This window comes from Vidua chalybeata, chromosome 5, assembly GCF_026979565.1.
Source record: "Vidua chalybeata isolate OUT-0048 chromosome 5, bVidCha1 merged haplotype, whole genome shotgun sequence".
Classification (NCBI taxonomy): Eukaryota; Metazoa; Chordata; class Aves; order Passeriformes; family Viduidae; genus Vidua; species Vidua chalybeata.
In genome coordinates this window covers 30,747,229-30,767,559 of record NC_071534.1, presented here as the reverse complement: position 1 = coordinate 30,767,559, position 20,331 = coordinate 30,747,229, and the positions used below count along the sequence as shown (strand labels likewise).

Below are 20,331 nucleotides of genomic sequence, written 5' to 3'. Positions count from 1 at the left end.
TTGTACTTTATTAACCTTTGAGGTGTATTTCCTCAAGCAGTTTTTCAAGTGCATATATGTATTTATTCAGTGTGTGTAGCCTCAAGCTCTGTATGTATTTCTACAGCCATTAAACTGTATTACTATAAGTAATGCAGTCAAATTAATGTACTTGCATGTACAGTGCAAATTCTGCTTTCTTCACAGGAAGAGCAATAGTGTTGATTCAAAAGTATACTAAGGTGACTCTAATAATGTTGCTTCCAAATTGTTTCAAATACTACACTTGGAATGGGGTAAAAACTTGACAGTTAAAAATATATTTTCAAAACTCTGATAACATTTATTGTCTTACTGGCTTCCAAAGGTGTCCAGGCATTTTTCATTTAACTGTCAAAAGGATAGAAAACATCTTGCAAGCAGAGAAGAATATTTAGCAGGCTCAAAAATACTATTCCCAAAAGGGCACCTTGAGAAACTTCCAGATATTAAATTAAGATGTTCATTAAAATTGCCTTTTGGTAAGCTTTATTTTTTCCAGCTAATAGTCTTGATTTTTTTATTTTCAAAATTATTATTTCATAGCATTTATAAATATGTTTCCTAGCAGTTACAAAGATGCTAGTTGAATCATAAAGACGTTTAAGTGAAACAATGAAAAACACAATTGTTAATTCTCAGGTTGTACTAAAATCTGAGTCCAGTCGTTTGTGCAAAAATGTTGTGTAAATTCCTCATTTCTGATCAATCTCCATTCCCTTGGAAGCCAGTTGAAATTCCATATGAATGTGACTCCCAAAATAACATACTGCCTTTCCACTATGACACAAGGGCTGAATTTATTGTACCTATATGTGTGTGTGTATATAATATATAATATATATTAATTATGTATTATATATTAGGTATTATATGTTATATATATATAAAAAGTATAGTAAGTGTATATATGGAAACACAGTAAAATATATGTAAATGGAGTAATAAATTGTATGCAATTTCCATGTACATATTATAATGTAATATATATATGTTATATATGTAAATATATATATAATGTATAAGCAGTACATCAGCCTAGCGAAGTCAATGCATGGGAATAGCTGATTTGAGAAATATTCTCTTCATTGTTAAAAGACTGTCTGATAGTTTGTGCCTCCAGACTCAGGGCTTGAAGATACATTTCTTACTCCTTTTACAGTAGTTGTCCCCAAACTGGCCTAAGATAAGAACATGGGCCCTGGTTTTCACAGGGAGTGGCACAGATGCAATCAGCATTGGGTTTATGCACAGTGGAGTGATTTTGGGGCACAAGGTGGTGGCATTCAATGAACTCTGTGTGGAATAGTTGGGGATTTTCTGTGCCAGTCCACCCCAGGCTGCAGGTTCTGTCCTCTGCCAAACTGGAATTCCCTTTCATCGCAGTATGAGCTCTGTTCTATGATTTACTCTGAATTCCTGTTCTGTTTCTTCCATCTTTGAACAAGTTTGAGCATTATTTGAGCAAACAGAAATGAATGACTGTTTTGATGTTAGATTGAAGAAAATCTAAGTGTTCTGGCATGGAAGAATTTCCAGCTTTGACAATGCTCTAGGCAAAACAGAAGCTTAATTCCTTACAGAAAGAGCAGTATTTATGATCGTATATGTCCCCTGTAGTGTGCTGTAAAGCAAGCTTGATCTCACATTAATGAGACTGTAGAAAACTAAAGTGCAGCTCTGGTCAGAACTGTAAGAAATAATAAATTACAAGATTTATCCTCTCAAATGTGAACTGTTAACTTTCAACACATGAGAGTAAAGAAAGGCAGACTAGGGAAGGGAGAAACCATGTTCAGTCTTAGGAAGCTTACCAACCTGGCCAAATTTCACAGTAATGTTAATAGCAATTAATCCAAATCCATTCGTCAAGGACATTCAGAAGATAAATTTTATCCCAGTGCTATGGTCTTACAATCCTACTCAACTAATCTAAGTGAACTAAAGTTAATGAGTCACAGACTGAGTGAAAGAGTACAGGAAGACTTGGCATCGATCTGATTATATGTGGACTTGCATAAGAAACACGGCCAAGAGGAAAGTACTCATAGGACTGTTTTGCAGCCCTACCCAGTGATCCAGAGCTCTTGCTGTCCTCAAACCAGGCTGTCCCCGGGGACAGCGCTGGAGGCACAGCAGCGATGAGAAGGGCAGATGGGAGGGAAATGTAGAAACTAGCAGCGGAGAAGGCAAAGGCTGAAGGGACGAATGAAGGTCACCGTGATGGCTGCTGCTTGCAACTTGAAATAGTTCTCTGTCTAAAACAAATAAATCCGAAAGATAGGCGAAGGCGCGAGTACCAGTTGTGATACTGAGCGAGAACCGCGTGGCTCCGCGGAGGGCGGTGTAACCAAACCAGCAGTGCCGTGTCAGAGGTGGTCCCTGTCCTTGAGCCCGTGCCCGGGGCAGCTGCGAGCTCAGCCCAGCCCGGCCCCGAGCGGGCGCTCCCGGTGCCGTAGTGCCGGCGGATTCAGCGCCTGCACCGCTGCTGGGCGCGGAAAAGTCCCCGACACTTCTCGAGATCTGTCAACTCGCTCACGTTTCGCTTCGGGAAACAACATCTGCTTATTCACCCTGCCCCGCCGTGGAAACGGGACACGGACGCAGTGTTATTCCCGCCGCGGCCTGCCACGTTCCGCAGTGCTCCTGTCACGGTTTCCTACACTCGGACACCTGGCTGACGCTGCGGCCGGGCGGGCCGGGCAGCCGGTGAGCCCGGTCCGGGGACAGTCGGAGCCCCCCGGGGTGAGCCCGGGCCGGGGCCGGGGCCGCGCGCGGGGCTCTGGCTGTCCCCGACGGCCGCCGGGGAGCGCGCGTCGGCGGCGGGCACGCGCACCGGCCCTCACCACCCCCGACGGGGAAGCGGCGTTGATTGGCACTCGCGGTGAGCCAATAGGCGGCGGCGGAGCGGGAGCTTGCCCGCGCTCTCGGCCAATGGGGAGGCGCCAGGGGGCGGGCGCCAGGGGACGGCGGCGGCGCCGAGCGGAGGGCAGGGGTCGGGTTCTGCCGCGCTCTCGGTGTCTCGTCATCCCCCACCCCCACCGGGCACGGGCGACGGGCAGGTCCCGGCGCTGCAGGTGAGGCTCGCTCCGCGCCCCAGGGCCCTGCCTTCGGGAGAGGCTCGAGCTGGCGGCCGGGTTGGGATCCCCGTCGGAGCCGTTGGGCAATGGCGGGCGGTGGGTCCGGGCGGGGGGAGCCGCTGGTGCCGCGGCCGGGCCGGCGGCGCTGCCCGTGCTGGGGTCAGGCCGAGCGGGCCGGGCTGGGGGACGACCCTCGGGGAGCCCGCTGGGTGCGGGTCGCCCACCCCACGGCGCTGCGGCGGGCGCGGGGAAGGTGAAGCTCTCCTTGCACGGCGCCAGGCGGGGAAGGGCAGGGCTGGGGCTTGCGAGGGATGACGACACTGGCTCGGTTCCTGTAGGAGGGGAGAGCTCCCTGCTCGGGGAAGTTTAGTGACCCACTCGGTGTGGTGGCGGCTTTGGTTTGGGGAGGAAAAGAAGGCGAGGATGGAGTCGTAAACTTGAGCAGCTGGGTTTTTGCTCGCGGCTTTGAAATCCCGGCGCCCCAGATGATGGCAGGTAACGATGCTGATTTGGTGGGAGAAGATGTTTCTACGGGGGAGAGTGAGGTTTTAGGCAGCTCAGACCCTCCTGAGTACTGGTAATGACCCAGCTCAGTCAAGCTTCTTGGTCTTGTAGTTGCCTCCTTCTATCTTGACTTTCCCTTTTTTGGCCTATGGAAAGAATCTCCTCATGTCCCAGGGCGAAACGTCTGTGTGAGAGACAGACATTTCTTTATGTGCACTGAGGCTACCTGGTTAGGGAAGAACAGCATGTGTACAGTGTCTGCCCGGCTCGCTGTATCTGTCCTTCTCAGCTGTCTCTGCTTGGAGTGACTCAGAAGCTGATAGATTTAGTCATCCTTTTGCCTGAGCACTGAAGGAAGCCAGAAAGATGCAAGTGCCATATGCTGTCCTTTGTAAACTGAACATTTTGAAAAGTAAATGCAGTCTTGCAGTTTTAAACGCTTGAATTACTAGATTAAAATAGTAGATTAGCTAGGATAATTTAAAGCTAGTTCACCACTCCTTATGTTTCCTGTACCTGTTTGTGTAAGTTTGCTCATTTGACACAGACTGGGGTAAAAAAACAAGCCGTGGATGTGCTAGGCACTTTTGTTTCTGTTGCGCTCCACGACCTCCTGCTTAAAAGGCTGCCACGAGACTGTTCTCTCTTGCTGTTGGGGAGTGGGTGAGGGGTTCCCTTCTGCTAATTTGGATGTAATGCCATCATCTTTTCAGCTCTCCTTTAAAGCCAAAAACCTTTCCCCTGCTTTTAAAAGTTTAAAACAATGGTAGTGCATTATTATAAGAGCCATAGTGAAGGCTGCATTATGTAAGCAACTGAGTTTTCATTCTGGTTTAATGCAACAAAAGGATCATTCTCAAACTAAAAAAGTTTGCCAGCTGTGTTTCAGATGGTCAAAACTTGTTAATTGCATTCTTTACTATTAAGGTTATTAACACTGAATGCTCATGTGCTGGCTGTTTTATACCTGTACCTACCTGAAATTATATTTTGTCAAACTTGCAATTTGCCTTCAAAGATAGTAGTTATATTCTGCCAATTATGGCTAAATCAGCTTAAACAGGAGCACATATTAGCATAAGGAGCATGTCTGTTGAGTACAGTGCAGCATCATCTTAGAGATGCCTGATCTCTGTACACCACAGCTTCAGTGTGGTGAGCAGAAGAGGTGTGCAGGTGCCACCTTGCCGGGACTGTTCTGTGCTGAAGTGCTCCAAACTCCCTTTAGGAAATAGTTTGCAAATCTGGATCAATTTTTTCTTTTTTTATGCCTTTGATATATCATCATAATAAAATGGCTTTTTGTTTGTGGTCTAGATCATTGTGGTCTATGAATGTTTTTAAACAGTGCCTTCAGAAAATACCTAGATGATATATCTTTCTAGTGGGTAGATGTCTGCTCTCTTTTCTTGTGACAAGCCACTTGAATGTTGATCTGAAATCAGTGAACCTGTTATTTTTACAGGTGACATGTTTGGATGATTTAGTGTCAGGAATGAGAAGTTTTGTTCTTGTGGTCTGTCTGTGGAGCATATAGACACCTTTTCCTGCTCTAGAGCTGAGTGAGCTGCATGCTTAAAGATGTCCATATGTCAGTTCTGTGCTTCCCTGTTGGGGTTAAAATGAGCCTGAAGGTGACTGTGGGTTGAATGGGTAGCCTGTAAATGAAGGCTAAGAAAATTCTGTGCTTATTGCAGGAATTGGATAAAATGGTTAGCAGTGCTGCCAGTCAAAAGTTGCCTGTGCTTGTACAAATCTGTGTTGTAATACAAAGTAGCTAAAAGGTAGCTTTCTGTTTCTGAGTTGGTGCCTGTTTTGTTACTGAAGCAGCTCCTGGAAAAACTGCATCTTCTCGTGCATTAAGCCAGGAGAAGGGTAGATGCAGACCAAAGGTGGTTTTTTTTTTTGTTTTTTTTTTTTTTTTTTTTTTTTTTTTTTTGTTGTTTTTTTTTTTTTTTCTTTTTTTTTTTTTTTGGTTGTTTTTTTTTTTTTGTTAATATATTTTTTAAACATACATATAAACTAAAACATGAGTGCCTTTTTAGTTCTTAGAATCTCTGCTTTAAAAAACATACTATGATTTAATGACTTTCCTGTTGCTCGAGGCCTGGAATGAAGTGTCTAATGCTTGAATTTAAGACTAGTCTGTGAGATTAACAACTTCTTTGTAACATGGGATTTAATTCAGACTCTGTCATAATCCCCAGAACATCAGGAGGTGACACTGTTCCTTGCAATTAAACCCGGTCACTGATTTTTGACTTAATGTAATGATGAACTATTCCCAGGAGATGAAAAGGAAGGAGTAGTAACTAAAAGAGTGATGTAACTGTGCTGAGATAAACCAAGCTAAGTGCTCTGTGATTGAATAGAATGCTGTATTTAATATGAACGTTACATGGCTGGTTGGCTCACTGGGATTCAGAAGAATAACCTGGAGTGCACAGTAAAACAGCTGCTGTACTCTGGGGCTGGTTCACAGTCTCCATAGTCCAATTTGTCATGAGACTTGAATGTTGTTCCTTTATGTTTTATCCTTTAAGGTGTCTTGCTAAGGGGAGGAGGATAATCCAAATTTCTCTAATGGTGTTGGTCTAGAATCTGCCCTGATAAGTGCTTCTTGTAGTGTGAGGGATTCTGCTTGTGCCACTGGTGCACTTGCTAAGGAGTCCTGTGGATCTCGGTGGACAGGATGTGTCAATATTTGAGGAGGTTCCCAGCCCTAATTAGTAAATAGGGGTAGAACTAACAGGGCTCTTGTAACACTGCAGAGTAATGAGCTCCAAGGCAAAAAGAAAATGTCTCTCAGGCTTTAAGTAAAGTGGTTTGGTTCAAATTTTTAGATTATGCAAATATTTTAAAACTGTTCTGATTTACACAAGGTATTTGTAAATATTTACAAAAATATTGTAAGTATTTTGATAGTATTGGAAACCTTTATCTTGAACTGTTTGGCTTTGGGCCAGTGCATATTGCTAATCCTTTCTGCTTGTGTAGGACTCTGCTTTAAGGACTAATTCCAAGGCATCTATAGACTAAAAATTTTAAACAACCTTCTTTGCCTTTTATCACATACCCTAGAGCAGTGAATGACAAACCAGGCTACAGTATAAACAGCAGAAATTATGCAAATGGTGTGTATGGTATTATTAAATATTTATTTGACAGAGTTTTACTGAAACCAGAAAGGCTGGATTTTATGTCATCTTTTGACATAAACTTGTAAATGTAACATAGTATATGCCCTGAAAATGGGCACCACTCAGACTTCAAGTGATACTGTGGATGTGAAAGTATGTTCTAAGTATCTTCTTATGCCTGTTCTGATTAATGCATCATGGAATCCTGCTGTACTTGCAAGCTCTTAGCTTTTGATATAAAGTAATAAGTCATTTGCTACTAATAAAACTGGCTGACTTTGGTGTCACTGTACTGTTCATCCTGAAGTCCTTGTTGCAGAAGTGTGATATTCTTTCTGTCTTATTTTATTGTGTCTTTGTGCATGAGTAGCACAAACAGGGCTCATAAGTCTGCCATTCATGTATGATTGTACATAAATCTCTCCCACATACCAGGTATATCTATTGCCATGTGGTGATTGTAGCAACAAAATGTGTATGTACACTGGGCTCTGAAAGGCCTAGCAGAGTTTTTGTGCCTGGCATTTCACAGCCAGGGTTTTGGGTTACAAAACCAGCTTGCACAGAACTTCTAACCTGGCATAACAATAGTAGCTGAATATTGAAATAAGATTTTTTTTTTCAGTATTTTCTTTTATTCTCAATAGCAGATGCACAGCCATACTTGATTAACTTTAATATGACAAAGAATATAATGAGCTGGTTTTTTTCCTAATTTCTGACTTAATGGGTTAAATAAAAGGTGCAGAGTGAATATGCTCAATGTGCCCTTTATAAAAGGGGTAATGTGAAGTACAGATTTTAATAAATAATCTGCAGTGAGTCATAGGACAAACGGGACATGGTTGTGGTTTGATTTAAACCTGTCATCCTCTCGCTTAATTGAGGCTTTCTTGGCAATTTGACAGATATCTACCTCTCTGCTGAGTGGAACAATGCTGCTTTCTTTTTGGGAGAAATGATAAATGGATAAACAGGTACAGTTCTGTTAAAAGAACTCTCTGTATTTAATGGAGCCACATGTATGCATCGTCAACTTGTAAGCATGCTTACTTCCACAGTCCTTGAATAATATTCTCAAAAACATTTTTTCCAAAGTCTTCAGGTTTTCTTTGTCCCTTAATAGTTAAAAATGAAAGCTTCAAAACTCATTTTTCAATTACCTGAAATAATCTAAGCACTTGAAGTAATCTGATATCTGGTCAACATATAATTGTGCTTAATTTCTAGGTGCTGCTGAACAGCTTGCTTTAAGGTCTAGAGGGAACTCATTTGAAGGAAATTACTCCTAAGTTCTTGCTGTGTTGAGTGAGGTTACGGTTCCATTCCAAAATGTGAACATGCTGTTTTATATAGGAGAAACTGGGTAACCATTTCCTTTATGCAACTTTTCATTAGTTTTTGTGTGTTAGTGAGCTTCATATAAAGAATGCTGTCAGTCTAGTGTCATTCAGATACAGATAGAAATAAATTGAGTAGTTAGCTTTTCCTCTTTTGGGCAGTTAAATTCTTAGAAACTGTTACACCCACACCTGCAAATATTGCCTTCTCACTGATTATTATGTTAGGACTGTGAGAGTTGAGGTTTTTGTTGTTTTTGAAAGCTGGTGCAACTGAAAGTAGTAACAACCAGCACATATGGATAAAGAATAACTTTTGCCAATAACTGTTGATTCTTAGTGCCACTTCCCAAAGCACACTTCCAATGTGTCTTAAGCAAATAGAGTTCTAGATGGGAAATTAAGTGAAAAAAAAGTTTTATTCTGTTACTGTGTCATTGATGGCCTATGCTGAGATGACCACAGTTGGATGCCAGCTGCCACCAAGCAACTCTGTCACTCTAACTGGACAGGACAGAGAAACTATAACAAAAGACTCACAAGTTGAGATAAGGACAGACAGGGATCACGCCCCAGTTATGATATACTTGATTCAGGGACATTAACTCATTGCAAATCAAGTCAGAGTAGAGTAGTGAGAAATAAACCCAAATCTTAAAACACCTTCAACCAACCCTTTTTCACAGGCTCAACTTCACTCCTGATTTTTCTGCCTGAGTGGCACAGAGTGACAAGGAATGGGGGTTGCAGTCAGTTCTTCACATGTTTATCTCAGCTACTCTTTGCTCCTCACACTCTTTCTCTCCTCCCACAGGAGACAGCTCTCCACAAACTTCTTCAACATGAATTCTCTCAGGCTGCAGTTCTTCACAAACTGCTGTGGTGTGGGTACTTCCCAGGGAGTCAGTCTTTCAGGAGCAGCCTGCTCCAGTGTGGGTGCCCCACAGGGTCACAATTCCTGCCAGGAGCCTGCTCCAGCCTGGGCTACCCATTGGGGAGTCACAATCCCCCTTGGGCTTTCATGGCTCCACTCTGGGGTCCTCCATGGGCTGCAAATTTGGCTGTATCCTCAGCAGCAGGTGTTGGAGATGACTTTAATGAATAGGCAGTTTAGGTAGGTGGATCATGCATTAACATTCTGTAGACATTTTAAGATATTATTATTTGGTTAAACAGATTTTAATTGCTGCTGCTCTTAAACTATGTAATTAGATTGATTATCCAATTGCTAATAGTATGCAGAAGAAACAGAAGAATTATTGATAGTTTTTAGTTCAGGAAAGAACTATTTGTAATCATCTGATCTTTTCTGAAAAAGACCATCTATAGGACTTAGAATGAATCCCTGTTGGAATTTGATAACTCCACAAAGAAAATTTCACCTTTAGATAAAACGGATGTAGTCTACCACAATGCTGTTAGGTGCCCAGTTAGCTAATTAGTCCTGCTGCCTCTAAGAGGGTAATCTCTCTGATTCATAGTCAGATAATATATACTTCTAGCTGCATACCTAACAGCACTGTATTTATATCCTAAAATTCATTGAGCACATTCAGCTGAGTGTTCTGCTCCATTTCAGAATTCCTCAAACTTGATGCTTAGAATATTAGTTCATGTTTATGAGATAGGGAAATTAAACTTTCTCTTGGTACAGTCCAATGTGAATTGCAGATTAGGATCTTTAGGTTGTGCTCGTTTCAGCAAACAGTCCAGATAGGTTTATCAGCACTGATTTTGGTCTTATCTTAAATATTTCTTCAGGCTTTTTTAAAATTTGTCTGGGCAGTAGATCAGTCATGATTCCTGGTCTGTTCACAGGTCACCAATAATAATGATAAATAGCTTAGCAGTACCTTGATTAACACATCCAGCTTTGTAATATTTCTTGACTCTGTCTTTTCAGGGCTTAAAATAAATGTAACGTCAGCTTGTATTATTCTGTATCTTGATCAGAATAATGAAACCATCAGTCAGGATTGTGTCCTCATAAAAAAGAAAGTGATGCTAAGGATTTGGTTGTATAGTATCTTTCTTTTTACTTTGTAATAACTATCAGCTTGGTATACTCAGATGGAATCTCTCTTGTTCTGTTTATTAAATTAACCTGTCCTGGTTCTGGCCAGGACAGGTTAATTTCTGCAGTAGGCAGGGAGGGGCATGGCCAGGACCTCGAGGTTATTCTGTACCACCTCAGGTAATTTTTCCAGGGATGGGGAGAAAGGCTTCTTTCAGGAGCATGAAGGAGGGAGTGCCTGAGCATTGTCAGGGTGATTCTTTGTGCTGAGCATGCTAGAGCATCCCAAATTGTATTTTAAAATTCTTGAACAAAACCTGGTTTGGGCTCCTAAGTAGTTTTAATTTCTAATTTGTGGGCTAATAATCATACCAGTCAAATAAGATTATTCATCTTCTGCCTTGTTACTACATTGAGTGATAGCATTGTTGTGAAGGTTGTTACAGTAAGGATAATAAAGGAGCTTTAAAAATATTTGCAGTCTACCAATACAACTATTTCTGTGTTCATTCTGCTATCTTCCAACATTCTAGCTTTTGTTATATTTGTTACTGTGAACTTCCCTTCCTTTCCACTTCACTTAGAGGTGTTTCTGTAGGTAATGTGGTTTTCTTCTTCTAATGTGGCTTTGGGGACAGCTATTAAAAAAACTCTTGTGTGATTATCTGTTATTCTCATATTATATAGTAATATTAAAATAATACTGAAGTAATATTATTTTATCAGATTGCTGAAGCTGAGCTTCTCAGGACAGGATGACTTCTAGTTCTGTCATCCGTTCTCTTTTGAAGTGTGGATGCATGGAGTTCCTTCATGGTGAATTCAATGTGCGGTTTGAGTTAGGACACTGTCACCTATAAATCCCATACAAATTTTGGAGTTGGGAAGGTGAAACATGCAACACACACGGGTGGGACCAAAGGGCCCCACAATAATTCTCATTCCCACAGCAGCTTGTTGCAGAAGGAACTGTGTGTGCTGTGTTGTGTAGTGTGCATTAGTGGTCTCTGGTAGATACCACTTATTGCTCGTGTGGTGCAGAGACTCTGTGGAGTGTTAAGTGTTCTTTAAAGTTGCTAATATTTCAAATGAGTAATGAATATTATTGCAGAAGTCTCACTACTCCTTTCATGACCAGTCCTCTCTCCCTACATAACCACATACAAGCTCTTCAGCTGTATGACATGTACAGTGAAGTTTCAGTGTTATTAAATGGCCTTGATTTATGTTCCCAAAGGCAATAATATAATCTCTTACTTGTATGCTTACACATAAGCAATGAAAACGTCTTTTTGCCTTTCTTTCAGGGTGCCAGCCTTTCTCTGAAGGGTATCTTGTGTGTGGTCTGTGTACTTGCCTATTCTTTGTGTTAGCATAACATCTTGTAGCTTGTTAAACTGGCTCCAAAGTTTGTTGCTGCTTTTACTCGCAGTGATAAGTTACTTCAAAACCAGTGATAGTCTGTATTGTGACTAAAACAGGAAATCAAAGTTTTTCACTGCTGCTCAGCTATTTGTTCTTGCTATGTGCCTGTGGTGGTTGTGTTTATCTGGCTGTGCTGTGTCTGGGGTCAGTTCTCTGGTCCAGCAAGAAACTTTTTATTTTTGCAGAGTCTTTCTCAGCTGGATAAAGCTTAGCACCTGACTTCCCAAACAGAATCAATGGCATAGGGATGGGTCAGGAGGGATGACTGGGGATGTGACACAAACAGTATCAATCACTGTCAGTGGAATGAATTTGTGCCATAACAAAGTGATCAAGCTATGTATTGAGCTATGGAGTGCAGTGAATAATTTCTGTAAAGTTGACCTGCAAAGTGAATGTTGAATGTAAAGAGCTCTCTGTATAAGTGCTTTTATAATCAGGTGCATGCCAGAGGTGGTCAGGTGTAATAAAGGAAGGGAAATGGAATGGGTATAAATGCAACACTGCTGTTTGCCCTGGCAGCTGAAGCTGTGCTACCTGAGCTGCTGAAATGCAGCTGAGAAAGGCGTGACACTTCTTCAATCACACTCTACCCTTACACTGTCTACAGTTAAGGAAAATGCAGATATGCTTGAACTTGTTTCTTGATTTTTACCAATTTTAAATGCATGGGTGAATAGAAAATAAGTATTAAATGATATCAAATTCATCAATTTAAAGGTAAACTTCTGGGTGTTTTCTTGATTTTTTTTTTTTTTTTTGCTTAAAATATTTTGGAGTGGAAGTACCAAAATACAATTGAAATACTTTTTAAAGTTAAGCAAGTTCCAAGTGGAAAGGAGCCAAAAGTCCTTGCCATTTTACTTTTAGAATATTTACTTGTAAATAATGTAGGTGTTTGTAAGGCTTAATGCTGATATTTTATTCTTATATAATGAAATACAGTATTTACAGAAAAAAGGGGAATGCTAAATAATTGTTTTGAAACTCCTAGGAGATTATTTAGATTAATCTGTTAGCACACAAAGTTTTGAAGAAGTAGCTTTGAATTTCAATTCAATATTTGATTTCCAAAGTTGATGCAATTTTGTGGAGAGAATCAAGTGTGGTTTTTATAATGTTAATATCTTCTTTCCTTTTTTTTTCCTTTTTCCTTTTTTTTTTCTTTCTCCCAGGGTAAAATCTAGGTATACAAAAACCCCATGCTATTGCTATCATTTCCTAGACTGAAAAACTGCTTCCCTACCTTACTGAAACCTCTTTGGGTTTATGGTTTTGGGTGTTTGTTTTTTGTGCTTTTCAGTTTTGTGAGGGATTTTTTTTGTTCATTTGGTGGTTTTTGTTTGGGTTTTGTTGGTTGGTTTTTTTTTTTTTTTTTTTTTGGTTGACTGATTGGTTGAGTTTGGTTTTGGTTTTTTTTTTAGAATTTTTGGAATTTGAGGAGTAGATTTAGTTGGGTTACATTTGTTCTGTGGTACTGTCCAATATGCTTTTTTGGCTATTCTGAGTGAACTACTTTACCACCAGATTTATTTTTCTTTGGGCAGGTGCTTAGATTGGCTAGCAGAGAACATCTTAGAACAGTATTGCAGAACATTTTGTGGTTTTCTTTGTTTAATTGTTGTGTGCACTGATAAAGGTGCTAGGGATATCATGAATGTCTTGTCTGTTCATTGAGCTAGGACCAAATTTATTAGTTATGTTCATACACACAAATTTGAAGAAATTAAAGGACAATCCATATAGTTTTAAGTGATCTATATCTGAACCTTAAAATGTATTTGAAATGAGATTTGATCTTAAAATTGGTTTGAATTTGGCTAAGAAATTCTTTGTCCAAAGTAGTATATAGGCAGCTGCTTCTGCTTTGGCTTGTTGCATCCCTAGATCAGAGAGCAACATGTGGGTTTAGTCTGTATCAAATGACTGCATTTTAGCTCTTGGTTTAAAATAGGCTATTCCATAGTTTCTGGTAGAATGTAAATCTCATGGTGTGTGGTGCCATGGGTAAAATCTGTGCTGTGCAGTGTTAATCGTCGTCAGGTCAGTCCAAACAGATCCATCACTGATAAACACAAAATAGATGAAACACGTATCATACAGTGATTCTGAATTTATTTTGGGCTGTGCAAGATAAGCTGTAGTTTCTATGCTTTAGACTTTGATTACTGTGATAAAATATGATGTTTCTGTTTCTACAGGGATCCACTTAGCTGGGGTTTTTTACTAGCCCTATACAGAAACTAAAACTGTGATTGGAGATCTCCCCTTTATCCCTCCTCCCCTTTCTTGCAAAAGAAGCTGGATAGGAAGCACCTTTGTTTCTACTTGTTGTAAGGCATAGCAGAAACACCTTGTGTAATTAAGGAAACGTAGTGCTAAATTTAGCATGTAATTAATGTGTTGACGAACAAAATTACTAGTTTCATAGTAATAATTTTAGAAGTTTTTATGCCACTGCTAAGGTATCTTATTGCACAGCAGGAAAGAAATTAACAGGTTTGGAAGTTTTCAAGTATATCTAAAGGTATTTCATTTTGTTTATGTTTTATTTTTTACATTTGCAGTATTTATTTCACTTATGAATTATTTCATACGTATGGATAAAATACTATGTTTTCTGAGTGAATATTGCTATCCCAGTATAGTATCTTCTGATATGATTTGTCTGAGTTGTGAATGATGTTAATATTTCAGTTTTGAAGTTTATAGTGTGTTTGAGTTTTTTTAATTTTCAGGGTTGTGTAAAGCATATAATTTATCTAGCATACTCACTGGAATGCAATTTATTAGGTAGGAAAAATACCATAAAAATCTATACAAAACCTGTTGTACAAATTGGCTCTTTAAAGCTGAAGACTTTATAAAAACGCTTCTCAAAATGTGTTTTGAATTTGCCAAGGAAAAATGTATCACGTGAATCCTTCATTTTTTTAATTGCAGTGAATAGTTACAGAGGAAAGTTATGTAATCTCATTTCAGGAAAAAAAAAGCTTTTATGAAAATCTTGTGAAACACTCTTTGTAACGCAATACCAATTAATACTTGTTCAGTGTTCAACCCTGCAAATGGGGAGAAATAAGCAACGTAGAACTTACAGCTCTTGTTAAATTGCTTTGTCAACTGTTTTTGCAATCCTCCAGGAATCTCCACATTGCTTCCCAGAATGAATTAAATTTGAGCTATTTTCTCTAGTTATGCAGCTGAAGCAGCTCAAGAGAATTACTGGAATGTGCAAAGAATAGCATATTGCACCTAGGCTTTGACATTAGAATTTATGTAGCTGTGAATACTGAAAGAGCTCCTGGAAGTCCAACCACATCAGCTTAAAAAGACATTTATATCTTGTTTCCCAGTTGTTTTTCTATCCTAAGGTGGGAAAAATCATCTCAGATGAAAGACAAGTGCAAGTAGGGATTTGGCATATATATGTCAAATATATAAAATGAAAATGCAACAGCTTGGAGTTCTGTCTAAAGCTAGGCTGCTGAAACTTAAATATTCAAGCAAGAAGTTAGGTCTTTGAAAATTTATTTAACAATTTGTTACTTGATTTCTTCTGCTTTTGTCTGGAATTCATAGCTCAATACAGAATTACTGATTATCTGTGTTAAGCTGAGTAAGCCGTACAATCCTGAAATCATTGAATATATTCTGGAATATTACTGTTGAAACACCCTAACTGGAAGACTGTAAAATAAGAATTTAGAGGTTTTCAAAATTTGGATAAGCTTTCAGGGCCTTCATCTTATAGGCAAAAGTACTGGCTTTGTACTTGGATATATTGGATCCCTTGAGCCAGAAGTTTTTCTCATAGCTGAAAGAACCCTTCTTGTATAATTGTGTCCTGTTTACTTTGTATCAGTGACATTAGGAGGAACTTTTTTCAACGTGTTTATGGTGGTGTTGTCTTCCATTGACTTTGAACCTTTCCAGACACAAGAAAATGGGCAGTGGTGATACATTTTGATTGTCTGTTGGAACCATGGGGAGTTAGTAAAAGTAATTTTAAAGCTAATTTTTCTAGGACTTAGTCACAGCTGTGAACCAGCACTAAACCTGTTCAAATGGCCTTCTTTATTGCTGCACTATTTTTAGGTTGAAAAGGCTATCTTTAGAAACTTCTTTATTTGGTGAACGTTGTAGGGACATAGTTCACATATTCTCATACAAGCATCCAGGGAGAACTTTGAAAAACACGTAGGACTCTTCTGATATCGCATAACAGTTATGCAGCAGTTCTAAATTGTTACAGTTGGTACCAGGCATCATTGCTGAGATCCTCAGAATGAAGACCAACAGACGATTTGTGTGGCAACTACTGTGTCTTCTTTTAGAAAAAGTTTTTACAGACGAACTGCAGGTGGATGTTAGTTTTAACAAAATGTTGGCTAGACTGATTTGGTGTCATTAACATCCTTCAATTTGTGTATCAATAAGAATAGACACACAAATATTTCTGAAAGAACAGCTGCCTTCCTTTGAAAGGAGTTTTAAGTGTCAGTGGTGGAAATGCAAGTCTGAAATAGTTTGGATTTAGAGCTTTATCTCATGCCAGTGGATGTTACAATAAAAATATGTTCATATGATAAGGAGCAGATAGTTATACCAGGATGTACCATGGCCAGGCCAAAGACTAATTGTTGAGTATGTATGTACCAAATGAGTGTTTTTTCTAGCTTAATTATTTGAATATCTGCAATTTATGTCATGCAAAATGGACCATAGTGAAAGACCTATGTCATTACATGAATTAAGTATAGTGTGAACATTTGTGTTGTACCAGTACCATGAAATTTTTCTTCACGTATTAGAATTCATAGTTAAAGGATTAGTGAATGGCTTTGGCTGCAAGATTCAACTGTGTAGCCTTGTACTTCAGCATAAGAAAAAAGAAAAATGGACTACAGTGTGTGTGTGCAGAAAGTAAAAAAGCAAATGAAATGTAACTGGCCATGAGAATGACACTCTAGCTTTTGTCTTTCAGAAGTTGAGTGATGTCTTGTGAATTGGTAGATGATTGATTGTAGAGTCCCCACCACAGAACACTTTGAAGCTGTGACTGGACAGGGTGCTGTGTAATCTCAGCAAGGCTCCCTTCCTATGACAGATTGGACTAGAGAGGTCAGGCTGTTCAGTTCTGTGATCATTATAACTTGACAAATACTCAGCTGAAGTATTTCTTGTGGGATCTGATTACTGTAGAAAAGTGTGGTTGTTGAACACTCTTTGAAGAGATATTGAGTAGTCCAACCTCATCTGCTCCCAGGACTTGTTTTCAGGATCCTGTGACCCTCACCATAATCCTCATCTTTTCCCAATTTCATCAGTTATTGTGTCAACTTCCCAATTAAAATCTGGCATTAAAAATGCAAACAGATCTAACGTTTATCTTCTCTGGATCTGAAAAGTAATGGATTTTTTTCCTGATGAAAACAAAGTCTGGTAAACAGTCCTCTGTCACAGTTAACTAGATCATCAATTGTCAGACTCAAATGAGCAGAATTTCCAATGCTAAAGTGTCACTGATCCATGACAGGATCAGTAAACATTAGCCTTCCTTGGTTTGAAATAGCATTTTCAGCTGTAATTATGGCTACAGGCTTTTTAAGATAGTATGACAAACGTAAAGTAGATAAGAAAGTGTTTTCCCATGAAATATACTGAATATTCAAAGTCTTCATAGCTCTTATTAGGGGAAAAGGTAGGCAATTTTTTGGAAGGTGCCAAGAGTTGGACATTTCAGTTTCATAAATCACAAGATAGAGAATAAATGCATGTTGTCTAATGAATCAAGGTTATTAAGCTCTTGAGTACTCTACATAGCACATTCTTTACTAATGCTATTTTTTAGATGTAAAATATAGCTGTTTTAAGTGTATTTTTATCATTTTGGGTGACTGATGCATCAACTGGATATTTTCCCTTGGTGAAGCAGTTTTTTTTATCTTTCAGAGATGGACAGTTGCAAAGATTTTTTTCAGTATAAAATGAATTTCAAGTTAAACCATTTAAAAGGAAAGAAAGAAACCACTATGGGAGTATTTGTGTATGTGCCCTTCAGATATTGTACCACAAGTTAATAATACTTAGTGACAAGAAAACTCTTACAGCTATACTCACCATCACTCTTTTGTCCCTTTAGTCTTCTCTTTTTAAATTACACATCTGTCTTAAACATGACTTTGCATGTTCTGAGATAACCTTAATAGATACTCCAAAGGATATTTTTAAAATATTTTTAGAGTTGTTCTTTCGTGTGCTCTGTACCCTTAAGCTTTAGGAGTAAGAACAAAACAGCTGAAACAACTGTGGTCTGAGCCATGAAAGTCTGAAGGTTCCTCCTGACCCTTACTCTTCAGCTGTTGAGCTGCCTTTATTAGCAGCAAGTGTTAATGAGCTCATGACTGCAGTTACCGGAGGGATTCTCTTTGTGGGTTAGAGAAACTTCTTGCCTTCTTCTCCAGACGGCTTGAAATGACCAAAGAGTTACCATGGTACTGTTTATTACTAGAGGGGGCGTTAGCTTTGTGGATTTAGGAGATTTTCTAGAGGTGGGCCTACTTTTTCTCAAAATGTTTATATATTAAGGCTTTAAGCCTTCAGAACCAGAAGTGAGAAAGGTCTGTGCTTAGGTTTCACAGGTGTTCTCAGCTGAAATGCTCTTGACTTGAATTGTGATGCTAAAGAGTGTGATTATGAAAAGCATCATATGTGTTGCTTGTAAAATATTATAAATAATATCGTTCTATATGCAATTTCTGTCATGTTTTCTTCATTGTCTAATGCTTTTTTCTGCAGTGTCTCAAAGTCTTATATATCTATTTTATTCTACCATAAGATAAAGATAGCTCAATATGAAATTTATTATTAATTGAATAAATGCATCACTTAGTTTTCTTATTCATGGGGAAATAGAAATCTTATATTCAGTTAAACTTGGAAGGTATTTCTCTATAATTGAAGCTTTCATCTTGTAGCTGTTTCAGCTGTTGAATCATTTAATCCTTTTTTTGGTTCCTTTGCTACTCAGCCTCTTAACTGACGAGCCATATGGAGATATGGCTTTATAATGGCAGTCATATGTAGACAGGTGACTCATTTCAGTAACCACAAACTATTGTAGAGCACTGGCTGAGATATTATTGTGAGCAGGGACACAGAGCCCTGCCCGCAGTGTCATGGTGCAGTTCTGTCTGTGTTCATTGCCACCCCACCCTGGCCTTGGGGATGTCCCAGCTGTCAGCTCAAATACAAACCTTGGGAGGCAAATGTGGGATGGGATCTAGTGAGACATTTAAGCTGAACTCAGAAGCACAAGATCACTTGCTAGTGATAGGTAGTTAAATCCCTTGGAGGGGGACCCTGGTAGTGCCTTTTATAAGATGGCTGAAAGTCTCAATGTGTTAAAACAGCTCTAGGCTAAAACTCTAGTTTATATATGGGTTTATGTATTTGTGGGCATATAGACCATTACATATATGATTTATGCACAAAGTACATGTTAGAAATCCAGCTCAAGCTGTTCCTTTTGAGCGTGTGGAAGTTGGATGTAGTTCAGAATGATTTTATTACAGAATAGTGACTTTTCTCTGTTGAGATTGCTTCATGTTATTATGCATCACGGAAAAATACCAATTGAATTCTATTTTCACTTAAAAGATGATGTTGCATTTGAATATAATGACTTCAGACTTTCTGGAGTGTAACATTAAGCAGTTTTGTGATCATATGTAGAATGATTTGCAGTAAACTAAATAGCTTAAGAAATTTGATCACTTTATTCTGAAGCCATTTGTGCCTGCTGTTCTCAGCTGTTACAACTATCATACTGCTATTTTGTGAGTGTGGGTGTTACTGACATATGAGTTAAGTTAAATTCAAAAAGAAAAAAGGTGTGTTATTGTACCTTTAGTAGCAATTGATTGAGAATCCTTGTGTAACCATTTAAAATGTTGAAGTTAGCAGCATATATGACAAAAAAGGCAGTTGTGTAATTCCTGCTTTTACTAAGACTTTGTTTCAATACTGTGATCAACTTTAGTCTTATTTTAAATTAGTCTTGCATGCTTGAATCTTCAACAGCAGAGTTCTTCAGACTCTGCCCTTCAGAGAGCAGTAAATTGAACTTGGTTGGGGTTATCTACTTTTCTTTTTTCTGTCTTCTGATTGTTCCCCATATGCAGGTTATATGCTGCTGTTTCGGTGCTCCCCAGCCAGTGATGGCACAGCTTTATTAGCTGCAAAAACACAATGGTGATGGTGCGAACAAAAGCTGTCAGCTCATGGGGCCTCTTATCCCACTTTTCTTGAACTTCAGTCCAATTTAGGTTGCAGAGTAGATGGCTGACCTACTTGTACTTTGGTCAGGCATTAATTTAAAATGGCATAAAAAGCTTTCCTTTTCCTGAAAAGTGGCAGCAGGGTAGAAAGGACTACTCTTTGTGAGGTTAGTTGACCAAATTTAAGTGTTCATTTCACATCATTATTATGTTTAGGGATTCTACATTTGAGTGATCTGTGTGTTTGAGAGCTGTATACAGTCACATAACAGGTACCCAGATTGCTGAAAATCATGGGTAAGCCCGGCTGCTCTGCTGTGCTTTCTTTTGTAAACTCTTAATAAGATTAGTGAAACTTTTGAGAACCAAAGAAAAACTCTCACCTTCTCCCTTGCCTAACCTGGGTCTTATGTGCCTCTTTTAAAGCAGCACCTTGTTTTGCACACTGAAAACTCTTGATTTTTCAGTTGCATTAGGGTTAAAGTAGGTGTAAGTGTTCTGTATGTGTTTTTAAAAAAACCCAAACAA

General features: G+C 39.2%; 1 protein-coding gene across 3 annotated transcripts in view; it reads left to right on the top strand.

The window, feature by feature from the left end:
- Positions 1 to 2,963: 2,963 nt before the first annotated feature.
- PACSIN2 (protein kinase C and casein kinase substrate in neurons 2) overlaps positions 2,964 to 20,331 on the top strand; it is a 54,790-nt gene continuing 37,422 nt past the window's right edge. For 2 of the 3 annotated variants that reach the window (XM_053943298.1, XM_053943297.1), the window contains exon 1: positions 2,964 to 3,095. The gene's annotated coding sequence lies outside the window, so the exon portion shown is untranslated. The remainder of the gene's footprint in view (positions 3,096 to 20,331) is intronic. The other variant, XM_053943295.1, reaches the window with a different exon arrangement.